The following is a 12,447-nucleotide window of genomic DNA, read 5'->3' as shown; positions in this document are numbered from 1 at the left end:
GGAGAGGGAAGGAGAGAAAAGAAAGAAGGACGGACGCGAAGAAAAGGGAGCGGGGGTGGGGGGTCCGCTCCGGCAAAGCGCGGAGCCCGAGCGATGGGAGGCGACAGAGCCAAGTGTCAGGGCCTCCCCCGCCGCGCACTTACTCTGCGCTCTGTCTCTGGTCAACCCCCCCCCCCCCCTCCTCCGTCCCCCTTTAACTTACGACAACCTTACAGGCAACTAACGCACATCGTCAGCATCCTGCTTACTTATTCATACAGGCAGGGTCAGGATCCGGGCTGCTGCCGATCCGCTCCCTCGATAGTCCTACAGCAACATGCGCGTTCACCGGCCGCCCCTATCTCCAGAGAGCTCTCCCTCTAGATAAGCGGTGCGCGGCATTTAGACAACAACAAAAGAAGCGAGATCAAATCAAACAACGCACGGCTCGGCTCCCGGCATCCAAAAAGCCCGAGGACAGAGAGAAGGGGTGATGGAGGAGGAGAGGGATCAGCTGCGATGGAGGGGACGGGGAAGCAGCGCGGTGCTGGTGTGCTGCTCCCCGTGCCGGCGGCTCCGCAGCGTGAGCCCCATGGGCGGGCGGGGGGTGAGGGAGCGGGGGGGAGGGGGAGAGAGAAAAGTTTAAGCGCCCATAGTTTGCTTAAAACAGAGGAAAGCGATTTAAAGGTCCATCGCTCTGCAGAAGTTGGGCCAAGCAGCTGGGAACCGGCTCCAAAATGAAAGTAAGAGCAAACAAACAAACAGAAGAAAAAAAAAAAAAACGAGGCAAAAAAAAAAAAAAAAGTTAAACTGAGATCTCGCAGCCGGGCTTTCCTGTCCTCACGTGGATCGCCGGGAAAGCGGTGGACGTTTCTCTCCCGAGCGAAGTTTCCGCGCAGCTCCGCACCGTCCCGCTGAGCGCCCCGAGCCGCGCGGGGCCGGCGCCGCTTTAAAGCCCGAGGAGGGATCAGCGCGCAAAGCCGCCTTCAGCCGATCAACCTGGGGAGGGAGGGAGGGAACGAGGGAGGGAGCGAGGGGGAGGGCGGAGGGTGGAGATACACTGCTGCTGGAATAAAATAAGATCGACAGAAAAAAAAAAAAAAGTGTGTGTGTATATATATAAATATAGGTAGCTAAAGATCTCCCTGCCTCCTCCCCTCCCCCGAGACGGGCAGCTCGGGTCCTGCAGAACGCGGCCTGAAACGGTTTCAGACCAAGGTGAGACTTTTCCGCAGCAAACTCTACTCCTCCTCCCCCTTTTTACGAGTTTCCATGGAAAAGAGCGGGGGGAATGGGGCGGGTTGTGAGGAGTTCCTTCAGCTCCCGCTCCGCCGGGGTGTCACATTTAGCACGGGCTTTTGAAAGGGCTGCCGCGAAGCAGTGCCTGCGCCTTTTCCTCCCGCCCCAGCCCGTACAGACCGCTTCCCGGTCGCCTTCCTCCTGTCGCAGGGGTGGAAATCCAGAGATCGTCCCTTCCCCCCGGGCTGTGCCAGGAGCGTCGCGTCGGGGGCGGCCCCGTTCCTTCGACGGGGAGTTCGGGGTGGTTGGGCAAAGTGCGGGTGGGCACAGTGTACTGTCACCGCTCGGTGGGCTGAGCTACTGCGAAGGAAAAAGGCTTTAGGGGAAGGCGAGACCCCTTTTTCCACCCCTGCCCTCGCACAGAAGGGCTGCCTGGCTGTAGGTGCCGTCAGAACTGAAGGGGTTGGTTGAGACAGAGCTAATCACAGCTTAATAACAGAGCATGCTGAAGAGTAGCATCGAGTATGGACAATGTATTTAAAACATTGTGCTGTGCTTCCTTACGTTTCGGCATCCGTTTTTGCATCCAGGTTGTATCTGTGTTCCTCCCAACTCCATCACATTTCTCCAGAGCAAAAAGCCAAAGGCTAAGTAGCTGCCACCAACAGTGTAGCCACTGCCTTCAGCATCCAATACCAGTTCTGTCCCAGCCACGTGTCACAGGCCCCCACATGCCACCACATCGCAGAAATGCCTGGGAAAACTGGGGCCTTTTCCTTTCCCCTCTTCCTCAGAGTAGTTTCCACAGCTAACAGGGCCAAGCACTTGGCTCTGCCTCCGAGGGAGCTTTCAGGGTCCTCTCCCATCATTCCAGCAGAGCAGGCCTGGGTGACAGCCACCTTTGCTTGCATGGTGCCGCAGAGCAGGGCCACCTTCTGCTAAAGATGCCAGCTCAATCTGATCAGAAATTAAGCTTGTGTTACTTCCCATGTTGACAAATGGGATGTTTCATCCCAGTGTCACTAACTCCATGCTAATTTCACACACTGGACCTCCCTACATTGATCTGGTTGTTCTGTTGGCCTTGTTCGTACGTGCACCTATAAAAAATCCGTTTTCTCTCCCAGGCCCATGCACCTCAACGCAACAACAGAAACACCCTCAGTCCAACAAGCATCCTCATTAGTCAACATTGCTGCAGAAATGCTGACTTTCCTGATTGTTCTGCACCCAGGGAAGAAGTGTACAACATGTGATCCATGCCCATCTCCCAGCAGGGTGACTATGGGGCTCTGTGCAGCAGGAGATGAGCTCCTGCAGCAAGATGCATACTGACGTCCCCCAGCCCACAACCTGCCCCAACCTCCAGCACCACAGAGCCACCAGGAGTGTGGGGACAGCTGCCACCACCCAGCCCTGACTCAGGCAGAAGACAACCTCAGAACACAGAGATCTGCACACATAAGCACTGTAACAAATTGGTGTGAGTACAGGACGGGCTAAAAGCTGGTTTCTGCCCTGAATCCAGAGCAGCTACAGCTTCAAACTGCTGTTTAAAATAAGCATTGCATCTCTGCAGGAATTATCCTACATTGCTTAGTTATTAATACTCCCATTGGTCACATTTCCCCATAGTTAAATATTTTTTCCCAGTAACAAAAGTAGTTGACATCTTTAAAAAACAAACTTTTTCCTTAAGTAACCTGTTAAATATTCCATCTAGCTTTTTTCATGATGCAAAATTTTGAAATGTTTTAAGTACAAAATATTTTTTTTCTTCTCACACGTTCATGTCTACCATTCCAAAAAGCTCACAACTCTGATAATCCATCTGACAACACAGTCAATCAAAAATCCATCCTACAGCCGTTTCCAAAGAAACGAACATGCGGACAGAAAGCCAGAATGCTGAGCTGGAAGGCAACCAACCAAAGGAACACAACAGCAACAGCAAGAACTCTGAGCATCTTCCCTATTCCTTTAGGTTTCCTGGTTAGGGGCATATCACGGGGACACAGATAATGGTAAATGAAGTTACGTGACAAGTGGCAGGGGTATTTTATTTTGTATCCTGGAAGCCGGAGGCTCTTCTGCTCTTCCCACACAAACAAAAAGATCTTTAAAAAAAGGACAAGTCTGCAAGAAAGACAGACACAATCACAGACCTAAAAAAAATAAATCCACATCTGAAACACGGTTGCTCACAACTCCTCCTCATTCTTTGGCTATCTGTCTCCTGTTTAGGCCTTGATCCCGCACACAGTTCGAGGTGGGCGGACACAATAGGCTTATTCACAAGCACCGAGCTCAGCACATGCTGATGGCCGTGAAGGCTGGAGCCCATTTCTGCTCTGCTCCTGGGGCCTGCAGCATTGCTCCAGAGGCCAACTCAGAGAAGCTCAGAGGGAGCTCGTTACCTTCCTGCTTTTATCTCCTGATAAGCCCATTGCTTTTCCCAATGATGCCTGTAACACTTCTGAAACAGCCAAAGCTGTGTTGAAGGAGTCCCCGGTTCTCCAAATTATTCATTAGGGAAGATATATACCGAGTAAATAATATAAACTAAGACCAAACTTTTGAGGTTAAAAAGAAAGCAATGATTATCTTAATAGCAACAAGCTCACCTGTAAAATCTATTCTCTCCATTCTCTCTCACATCTACTTATGTAATATGAAACAGTTTTTCATTGTATATCCATATACAATTTTTTTTCTACAGATCCCTCTGCTGGATTAACAAGAATCCCTCCAGTGTTATGTTTTCTGGGTTATTTTTCTGAATGCGTGGCAATGCTTTGTTCGCTACACAGTCTTTCAGATCCTACTCTGCATACAGTGTTATTAAGTCTCCTCACCATTGCATTTCACTGTCACAGAAGGGACAGAGAACCTTGGGTTCAGTCCCAAGATCTGTGAGAGGGCACTTTTTAATAGCACACTCCCATCTGCTTGTTCCCTGCATCCTTGTTTTGCCTTATCTTTGTTTGTTATTTCTAACCTGTATTCATTCCCTCCTCACTCTTGGCTCTTCATCCCAGTGTTGTTTTTCTTATCTCTCTAATGCTAGTGTCTGACTCTCATCACTGTTCCAACTGTCCTAGTTGTTTTCTCCTTTAATCTTATTCTGGGACTCCTCACTCACAGAGATGCACATTCAGCTGTGCAATTTTTTGTTGGTTTCTTTTCACTCTCGTTCTCTAGCTAATCCTTTTCTTATGACTTCTCACCTGATTTAACTTCCCCTTATGTCAACAGCCACCTTCCTTGTCTGTTCTTTGCTCCAGGTACGCACCAAAAAGTTGATCTTGCTCTTTGACCTTATTTATCAACCCAGAGTTACCCTTGCTACTGCCATTACATTGCTGTTCCAGCAGTTCTTTTTGCCTGCAACCCTCCATCTGTCTCACCACTGTGACATCTTAGGCCTAGTTTCCTTATGCAAAATAATTTCACGGTCCCAAAATATGCCCACCATTCCCTCTGCTGATTTCTCCTAACCTCTTTCTAGTGAATAAAGACTTAGAAAGAAGTTTTATGCCAACTCTACATACTGCAAGATCAATTCTTCTTCCCTAATCATGTCAGACCACCTGCCCCCATCATCCCATAGCTACAACAAAGGCGCTTTGAGCACATGAAAGCATCTCATCTTCTCAGCCCCAGATCCAAGCAAGGTTCAGATCAAATTGTTCATGTACAATACCACTGCAGATGAGACACTCAGGTAAGAGAGCTGCTGAAACCACATTCAAGGCTGACTGTGGTGGTATTTAAATCCATAGTAATGTTAAAAGGGAAAAAAGGATGCATCCCTTCACTCTATCTTCCCTTCTGTTCCATTCAAGATTTAAGTATGTTTCCTACAGGCTGTGCATACTGAAGCTCTTCCAAAAATACTGCTATGAATTTAATTACAAGCAAACCCATGTATTTGCAAACTTCATTTGAAAATATCTGGATAATTTAAGCTAATGTTCTAAAATAAAGGTTGTAGAACATGAAATGAAAACTAAAAATCAGTTTGCATCAGATACCTATGTGAAAAGCATCATACCAAATCTGTACAATTAAGTCAAGGGACATAAGCAACTTAAACAGTATCCCTGTACAGATCATGTCAGGCAACTTTATTAAGATGCTCTATGAGGCTTTGCTCGTAACGTTACGTGTGTTTTGCCCTCTCCATTGTAACAGTTTGAAAACTGCAGAAGAGCATAAAGCGACATTGAGAACACATGCTGATGTTAAAACAAGTAATCAAGCAACAACAACAAAACCAGTGGAGCAATACTTAAATTATAAACTGTTCTGTGTTTGCTCAGTATCCCTGATCCCCATCAGGCAATAAATCAATTTGCAGTAGCTGTGGACAGCTATTTAAACATAGGGCCAGAAGAGCTTAATTGTTAAAGCAATGTTCAAAGTTGGAAGGTTCAGCATAGGAGGTCATACTAAATATCCACTTCTCTGAAGCCAGCTGCATTTCAAGTATTAGGAGGCATCCTGCCCTCCTCTTAATTAAAAAACACTGCCTATGAGCTCTGAGCTTAGCAGAGCTTAGCTTGCAGTTCTTCAGAAGGCAGACAGAGACTGCCAGATGAAAAACTGACAATTAACTGTCTGCCAACTTGATTTTGTGTGGTTTACTTTATTATCTCACATGCAATGCAGTTAAAAAAAAACTGTTTCAAAGCTTTTAGTTTAATTTTGTGAGTTGGTAAAGCACTCCCAATTCAGTTCTCAACTTTGCAAGAGGCTGTTCATTGCCAAACACTGCAGCAAACTTACAGTGACTTGCAGAGGAGCTGAGCAGGATCACTTACCTTTCCAGACAGCGGTTGCTGGTGAACATGGTTTCTTTGGGAATGAAGTTTCAAGTAATACAGTACAGTGATAATGTTACTGTCTTAAAGCTATCTATCCAGGATTCTTCTGAAATATTTTAAAATTTTAATCTTTATTGCTAAACATTTGGAGTTTTGTAACATTTTAAATTATAATTCTACTTCAGGTGTTAGCAAGCATTTAATTTGTTTAAAAACATTATTACTGGGATTTTAAAAAAGTCAAAACAGCCTTTTGATTAGAGTTGAACAAGCTTTTGATTGTCTTTTAATTATTTTACATATGCATCATATGTCACCTTCAAACAAGGAATCTACAGTATAAAAATAAACCAAAGGGGTCACTGAAATCTTAACAAAAACCAGCCTCAGACTTGGTCTAATTTCTGTCTGTAAGTTATTAAAAAAATACACTCAATGCAGGCTGTGTTGGCCACTGAGTACAGAGACCCAGAGAACTTCTATAAATGAATTCAGTGCCAGCCAAATTGAAAGACAGCATTTCTAAATAATTCAGATTCCCCGTCTTTATCCAACCAAAGATACCTGTGCAACCCTAATTTATAAAGCGGCACTAAGGGAGGCGATGAATTTAGCATTACTGAGAATTTGTATTTTATTTTGTTTACTGCTTGGATGACAAACCACCATGTGTACATTTTCCCAAATAATTTCAGAAAACAATTTATGTTCTGTTCATCTTCCATCGTCTAATAAAATTTGGTGTTAGGCTGGGAAGCTGTTTTTGCAGCTCGTAGGCTGGCTGGGTGCACGGGGTTAATCTTGCCCTCCAGTATTCAGTGTACTGTCACATAGCTGCGAGTCAGCCGCTGGTTTTTGATGGAGGAAAGCCTCTAATGAGCCTGATCTTGAGTGACTGCTGCTGAATATTTTGATCTTCTATCGATTCCTAGAAGATGAAGAAGCCTGTATGTTGTAGAATGGGATACACTCTTTTGAGCAATGTGTTGCTCAGAGGAAAACCTCTGTTCTAGTTACACTGCAATTTATCACTAACCTTCACTTTTGAGCTTCCTGCAGACAACAGGTAACAAAGACTGGAGGTAAGGAATCAAAGCAAATAGAGGAACCATGGGCTAATTGGATATCTTACATGGACACAATGTATTCTTCCTCAGGATCACCAAAAGTAAATAAAGCATACCACCAGCTCCCAAAAGGAAGAATGGCAATTGTCTCACAAAAAGCAGCAAGAAACCCTGGTACAAACATTGCCAATGGCAGCAGCATTCCCCTGTAGTTACTGGCCCGTTCTATATGCAGTAATATTTACATCAGTTCTACATGACAGAGTACTTTCACCTGTTTCTACAATCGCAGACACAGACTTCATTGATAAAGGTGGTATTGTGCCCACTGAATTTTACAATGCAGTAATTAAAAAAAAAAAACAAAAAACGCACAACCCACCTCGTATACCCAAAGTGGCATACCTAGTACCTTTTTTTAATCCTCAGCAGTATAAGATCATGAAGAAAAACAATATAATTGTATTCATATGATCCAGCTCTCTCCAGAATTATTGCACTGTGCTTATTATCAATTGTCCTTTCCTACATTGTGCAGCATAAGCTTTTTTTTTTTTTTTTTTTTTTCCAAGACAGAACTGGTGCATCATACAGCAATAATCAATCACCTCTGTCTGGAGGATTCAGAGATTACACTGTATTTTATTTTATAGACCAGTGCTTTTTCAGTCATGAAAGCGATAGTTTTGTACAACCCTCAATCATTATTTGCTATAGATAATTCATATTACATTGATCTCAGCTTGCTGTCATGTCAGTAGAGTTTTCCCTCAGAACAGTTAGAGAACTAAGTCCATGCAATTCACTTTTTGATGCCTTTCCATAGTTACACAATCTGCAATACTAGACGTGTCATGGATGTCTGTAGACCATTACTGACAATTGTGTGTGCATACATAAACGTAAATAATTTGAAAGACTCAGCCCAAAATCTGAGATCAAAACACTTCCAAAATCAAAACAAGATGGAACCACCATTTACTCAAGGAGTGACATGAGTTACCAGTAGCAGTTTGCAGGACAGAGATTGCAGATAGATATAAGACGCATTACAAAAATTCTTATACTAGAAAAATCTGTAGCACAAACCCTCAAATTTTGTAGAAGTTGCACAAAATGTTTATAGTGAGTAGTGTCTTGAATTTTCTCATCTTAAGAGTTAGCTGTATTGAAGTAACAGCTTGACTTCTAAATGTTTCAAATCATCTTTGATTTTTGAAAGTCTTCTACAACTGCTTCTCCTATCCAAGCCTATTTTCTTCTCCCTCTATGTGTTTAAATAGGCTTAAAGCCATTATGTTTTCACTCACATCTTTCAAAATCAACAGTCCTTTAATTCATTTTTATTCCTATCTTTACAAGAAATTAATATTTCAATTGATATCAAGTATCAAAATAGTTATGGTATATGCATATTTTCCGTAACTCAGAATTTCTAAGGCCATTTGTTATACTTGTAATGTGTTCCCTAATCTTGTCCACATTCCATTTGCTTTAATGAACAAATTCCTCTCCTCTGCTCATTGTCTCCATCAGCAGATTTGGATCTTGTGTTTAATAGCTTGTTACTATCTTGCACCCTCACCATCACTGCAGTAACGGTATTTATTTGGGAAAGTAAAGACATAGGAACATGTGTAAGGTTTGGTTTAGTAACCAGCAGCAAACTAGATGAGAAAGCTGTCTTCTGAACCCAGATGTATCATTAGATTTTAGTATCAGAACTTTCAAAAGAGAAACTACTGATGGAGACAACATTTGTGATGTAGCACTTCAGAGAGTGTAGACCTAATCACATTAACCAAGTACTTGGCTAGAGAAGTGCTAGAACACCAGTAACCACTCGAGGACTTCACTGTGGAAGAAGGGACTGCTGCTTTACAAACAAAATGTATTATTCATTTTCATCAGTGAGCATTTAATGAGCATAACACTGCAAACAGTGCCTAGCCAGATCTCCAGTTAAGATGCAGATTATGTTCAGCAACAAAAATAATCACAGCTGTAGCAGCATGAGGCCTTTCTTATGGATTTGGCATGCATTTGGTAATAATTAGACCCCATTCTCTTCCCAGACTTAAACGTCCTGTCCTGAGCAAACCTCGTTTTAGCAAGCCAACAGGACAGTGGGCAGCGGGTGCGCACAGCTCACAGAACCTGCACGTCGTCCCAAGGCTTCCCCCAGCCTGCAAAGGATGGCACCGAGGGTGATCCTCAAAGGCCTGCCATCCCTGCCCCTGCTAGTGGATGCCGATTTTTTGGCATCCTGCGACCCCTAGTGAGAGCCAAGCGTGGCCGAAGCCCTGCCTGTGGGCGTCCCGGCCTTGCAGCCACACTGCACCCGCTGCTGCCAGCGCTTGGGCAAAGCTCATCTTCAGGGACTTCCCTTTTCCCCATTAGCGGACCAAAATGCTACTGTAAAAGCATAGCAATGCGTTGCCTTTACTTGCATTGAAACAATGCGCTGATTGTATGGCAGCTTCACAAGAAGCTGCTATTTGTGTAAACTCACGGCAAGAGCAGGAAAGTTGAGAGACAACAGCTGTCTTCTACATGCTACAAGAAACAAAAAAGGGAAACTGCAGGCTGCACTTCAGCAAGCTTTCCTCCTTAGCCACAGACAAGGCCTAAGCCTTTCCAAGTAACAATGTTCATTACAGAAACTGTATTTTCTGTCTGACGGCAGTAAGAAAACACAGGTGAGAAATTTATCTCACAGGATTCAAAATTGGCAACTAAGTTTTTTGCTGTTTGCTGCTGAAGTTGTGATTGTATCCACCAAATCAACAGTTTAGAACAATGATTTTGCTCAACATGAACATGCATTAAAAGCTTCACATGAAAATGGAAACATGCAAATTTTGAAGAGGAAAGGGTATTTCTTTACCAAAAGAATTCCACCACATTTAACTTGGTATTCATAAACATGTATAGGAACATTTCACAGAATCGCAGAATCAATAAGGTTGGAAAAGACTTCTAAGATTCTCTGCTCCAACCATCTACCTACCACCAATGTTGCCCTGACTAAACTACGTCCCTCAGTGCTGCATATCCACATTCCTTGAACACCTCCAGGGATGGTGACTCCACCACCTCCCTGGGCAGCCCATTCCAGCGCCTGACCACTCTCTCAGAGAAGTTTTTCCTAACACCCAACCTGAACCTCCCCTGGTGCAACTTAAGGCCATTCCCTCTCATCCTATTGCTAATTATCTGGGAGAAGAGATCAACCCCCACTTCATCACAACCTCCTTTTAGGGAGTTGTAAAGAGCATGTCGACGGTTTACAGGCGTTAGGCCCGATTCCGTGACAAAGGGGACGGGGGACCCAAGGGCCCACGTCCCGGGAAAAGGGAAAAGGGGAAAAGGGTAGGGAGATGGCCCTGAGAGCAAAGAACAGCGGCAACAATCTGAGGAGAAACAAACTAATTTACTAAATAAAATATCGGAATGCAAAACAACACACTATAATACAATATAATTACAATTTAAGCTGATAAATTCAATACACAGAGAGAGAATGTCCCAAAATCAAGGTAGGCCTTACTCTACTACCGACGATAAGGCGGCTGGAGAGCGAGGTGCTGCCAAGACGAGAGACGGCGGAAAAAGGGACGAGGTCTCGTGATCTGCAAGTTTTTATACTGCGAGCTTCTATCTTTTCCCTCCGGCTGGAAAATGGTAACAAAGGAGCAAAGTACCGTGGGGACTGTAGTAGTCCTTCTCTTCTGAACTAGGTATGTCCACTACATGATGTTATGATGTGGAATACCAATAACCGAAAATCACAAAACCATGACAGAGCAATAAGGTCTCCCCTGAGCCTCCTCTTCTTCAGACTAAACAATCCCAGCTCCCTGAGCTGCTCCTTCTAAGACTTGAGGTCCAGACCCTCCACCAGCTTTATTGCCCTTCTCATTATATTTTTGTGTATATACAAAAATATATCACTATTACACACTTCAACATACGCATGTTTAGTGTCACAGTTATGCAGGAAAGTAGTTAAGCCTGATGTTTTTATTTCTAGAGTTTACTAAAATGACCTGAACAACTATACTTAATTCCATAAATAAGGTAAAGATGCCTAAGTTTTAATATTGGTGTTTTCCAATGGAAATGAAAACATACATTAACTACTCCAAATGGATTTTTTTTTCAGTGGGAAGACCTTAGCAATCTATTGTTATCAATCTGTTATCAATCTACACTGTTATCAATCAGATGAAAGATTCTAGGATATAAAACATACCCATTTTTCAAAGACACCTCTGACTGTCTTATGATATATTCTATGGAATACATGGAAACTTGATTCCAAAGAAGCAGTAGAGGCCTAAAATAAGGAATTTTTATTCATCACTTTGCATCAAAATAATTATGATTTGCCTTTAATGAATAATATTGCCTTCTGATTTGTAGCCCTTTTTGGTTAAGACAAAATATATATATATACTAATTTCAAAGGCAAGCTTTCCAGTCATTCAGTCTTCCTAGTTTCCATTTACTCATAAGTTGAGCTGGGTCCAAGTCATAAAACCAAAACCTAAAAATTCTTAAGCAGTTCAGATCTGGAAACCTACCCTGAGCTTCATTAAGCAATTTTGCACTGGGAGCTGAAATCCTCCTAGATGTTGGCACAATGGGAGCATGGACAGTTGAATGTTGGGCAAGCTACCTCTCCTTTTTCCAAAGCTTCTTTTAAATGGCTTAGTGCCTCCCATTCCTGAGCTGCTTTACTAACTCACCATTTTTAGGTAGGTACTTCTCCTTTAAGCCTATGCATTTCTTCTGAGAAAAATGGCAGATTTTTCCTCTGTTACAGAGCACTCATTATTAGTTATACATCTCCCGTGTATATGTCATCTGCCATATGCTGTGAAGGAAAGGAGTGGTCCATCTTTCAGCACCACTGGAGCAAGTATTATAGCTTGCATTACCCATAATAGTGCATCAGTGAACAAACACTCAGTAAGAGAGCTGCCTTCTCTGTGTAACTTCCCTCCAATGTTCGACTAATTTTTTTTTAAACTTTGCTCCACATGTGATGAACTCTTATTGAAAGGAAGATTTTAGAGGCCTGTTTGGCTGAGTAAAGAACCTTCAAAACCCAGCAATGCTAAAATAATCTGTTATACATATATGATCTGTACTGTTGGGTCACAGTATAGAAGAAATGGAGAAACAGAGGCAGCAAACCAGGTTCTGTGCACTAATGGCCATCGTATTGATGGCTTAATTCATGGGTCCACAGCAGTGTTAATCAATTTATTAAAAAAAAATATTCAGTTGAAAGTGTACATTGCTACCACCTTCCCAGCTACATAGAGCAT

The 12,447-nt window shown here is 43.3% G+C and overlaps 1 protein-coding gene across 1 annotated transcript in view; it reads right to left on the bottom strand.

The window, feature by feature from the left end:
• The window catches only part of TLL1 (tolloid like 1), a 137,603-nt gene extending 137,281 nt beyond the window's left edge, over window positions 1–322 (bottom strand). The window contains exon 1 of the mRNA XM_021394376.1: window positions 249–322. The gene's annotated coding sequence lies outside the window, so the exon portion shown is untranslated. The remainder of the gene's footprint in view (window positions 1–248) is intronic.

This window comes from Numida meleagris, chromosome 4, assembly GCF_002078875.1.
Source record: "Numida meleagris isolate 19003 breed g44 Domestic line chromosome 4, NumMel1.0, whole genome shotgun sequence".
Lineage (NCBI taxonomy): Eukaryota > Metazoa > Chordata > Aves > Galliformes > Numididae > Numida > Numida meleagris.
This window is presented reverse-complemented; position numbering and strand designations above follow the sequence as displayed.